Below are 3,308 nucleotides of genomic sequence, written 5' to 3'. Positions count from 1 at the left end.
AATTGAAACCTTAAGAAAACAAGACATTTGTACAACAGAGCCAGAGCCGGTTTCAGCTGGGTTGGTAACAAAAGGGGCTGAATTCTAAAGGGTTAAAGAAGAATAAAAGCAAAATCTACATGATGGAAAAATATACATATCTACATACTTGCATACTTATATGTATATACATCTCTCTCTCTTTCCACACACACACACACATACATATATATATATGATTGGACATATTACATTGCTAAAATGTAGATAAGTACTCAATGTATATAGAATAAGGGATCATTCAAATTTTAGAGTAACTGAATTAGTGACACAGGGCTGGAAGATTTACAGGAAACTATCAGTTATGCAACATGTTTCCTTCATGTGATTATTGTAATAAAATTACACACAAACACCTATATAATGTACTGTTGGTGGGATCAACAAAACTCACTCCATCCAGCGAGACATAAATATCATTAAATATACACAGAATTTAAATGTGAGCTACTGTAAGTTTCATGCCTCTGAAAATACAACAGTTGGACAAGCTTCATTGATTGATTGACTGAGAGAGAGAAAAATACACACACACTCACACATACACATTGATACACACACACACATGGGTATATGGTTGTAGATGATATGGATTAGGACAGTTAGGAATTAATAAGTTAGACATGTGTATTTTTTAATTTTGCTGTCTTTTCCTTTCTGTATTTTATTAAAGAAACCAAAAAAGTTTGAGATTAGGATATGCTTACAAACTAAAGAGACAGAAATAAATAACAATTAAACGTTTGTCATACTTGGGAATCTTAACATATAAGGCATGATGGTCCTAGTCTTCTATCATCGCAAAGCTTTTCATCTAACTATCAATGCAATAGGGCAACACTCTTCAACATATATACCTGTCTATATATTTATATAATATAATGAAATTATTGTATACAGTGCTCAGGTGCACCACAACTCGTCAAAAAGTGCATATAAAGCATATGCAGTAATGTACAAATGTCTGGAAAGCGAACAGTGTATGAGTCAGATACATGCTTGCGTGTGTATGGAGGGGAGAAAATCAGGTGTAGTGTTGGTGAATCTCAGGAAGCATGGAAGTTTTGAAGGATGCAGTGCTCCGACAACTAACAACTGATGCCGGCAGTCTGTTCCATGCTTCAGCATTAGTAAACATTGTGGCTTGTCTTTAAAATCCTAACAAACATAGGGACACACACACACATATATATATATATATATGTATTTTCAGCATCTAAAAGATTTGGACATTAGTTGCACTAACTTAAGAGCCAAAATATATATCATATCTTAGTCATAATTTAGTTTTTGTTTATACTAAGATAGGATAGTTCCAACAAATTGTATTGAGACCAAAACTAGAATGATACATTTCCTTTTGATTTGATATTAAATTTCATTTAAGTACCACGCTTTCTAATACAGACAACTTCTAAAGTTCATATAACCTTTAGCAATTAATCTGGTCACATCTGGCACAAATCTTTTCACTGTTTTATGCTCAAACTGGCCAGATCTGGCTTCTTGTTCCTATCCTACAATATCATTCTGAAATTAAACAATCACATCATCAAAATATCAGAGGTGCAAGATAATGTATGATTAATTGAAAATAATATGAATAAATATGCATTACATTTAACAGGGATTTGAATGTTAAAGAATTAAACACTATTGTGTCTTCATGTCAACATATTTAGTGACTGCAAGAATGAAAACATTTGACATTCCAGACATAGGCTCTGCTTTTGACTTGTTGACACCTACAAAGTTCTCTCAACTACCAGATTTTTCTTTAATTCATAGTATAGTTTGCTTTCAATCAACTGCTTGTTTTCTGAGTTACCAAAATCTTCTAACTGTAATTCTCAAGTGCTCCAACCTATAAAGGAATCATACCTAACACATATAATCCTTCAAAAATGCTATTACAATGACTAAGATGAAACATTAAACATATTAACCACACAAAATTGTTTGCAGAGGAATTAGTGTATGCTGGCTGGATTAGTACATATTGTTTGGATCATTAATCATTATATCAATTGCTGTATACTCTTTACTCTTTTACTCTTTTACTTGTTTCAGTCATGTGACTGTGGCCATGCTGGAGAACCGCCTTTAGTCGAGCAAATCGACCCCGGGACTTATTCTTTGTAAGCCCAGTACTTATTCTATCGGTCTCTTTTGCTGAACCGCTAAGTAACGGGGACATAAACACACCAGCATCGGTTGTCAAGCAATGCTAGGGGGACAAACACACACACACATACATATATATATATATATATATACGACAGGCTTCTTTCAGTTTCCGTCTACCAAATCCACTCACAAGGCATTGGTCAGCCCGGGGCTATAGCAGAAGACACTTGCCCAAGATGCCACGCAGTGGGACTGAACCCGGAACCATGTGGTTGGTTAGCAAGCTACTTACCACACAGCCACTCCTGCGCCTATAAAAGTGTTGGCGGCCAGGTATGAGACTCGAACTCACACCTACGTGATTACGCGTTATGGTGCTCTGAACCATTAAGCTAAACAGGGCACACCTATACACTATATATAGTGTATAGATTGATGTATGTCGAATATTTTAGTGTATATCATATGGATTAATGGATATCATACGGATTATATTATACAGGTTAACATATTAACCACACCATCTTGTGACTGGTGGTTGTGTGAAGTTTGTGATAAACCACTGGTGGTACATGTGGCAATTAATGTGTTAATGTATATTGTATAGATTAATGTATATTGCATGATTAAATTCATGCTCGAGGGTTTAGTGTACATTATACGGATTAATATACATTGTATGGATTAAGGATAACTGTATAATTTGTGGATTACTATATAATGTATGGTTAAGTGTATAATGTATAGATGAGTGTATGTTGCAAGGATTAGGTCAATATCAATATCAATATGGATCATAGTAAACTATCATAGCAAACAACTATAAATATAAAACTATCATTAAAAAATCAAAAACAGAAACACCAATAATGATAAAAAATACAGAAATACTATCTTTATCATATTTAATTTTAAATACCTATATAAGGGCACAATGTAAGTAAAACTCTACAAACACATGCAATCCAAGAACAATATATATATACAAAGAAACATAAGTGTATCATGTAAATATATACATGTATACATACATGCATGCATGCATATATACATACATACATGCATATATGCATACATACATGCATATATACATACATGCATATATACATACATACATGCATATGTAAATACATACATACATA

This window comes from Octopus sinensis, linkage group LG14 (assembly GCF_006345805.1).
Source record: "Octopus sinensis linkage group LG14, ASM634580v1, whole genome shotgun sequence".
Lineage (NCBI taxonomy): Eukaryota > Metazoa > Mollusca > Cephalopoda > Octopoda > Octopodidae > Octopus > Octopus sinensis.
Note: the sequence above shows the minus strand (reverse complement) of the source record.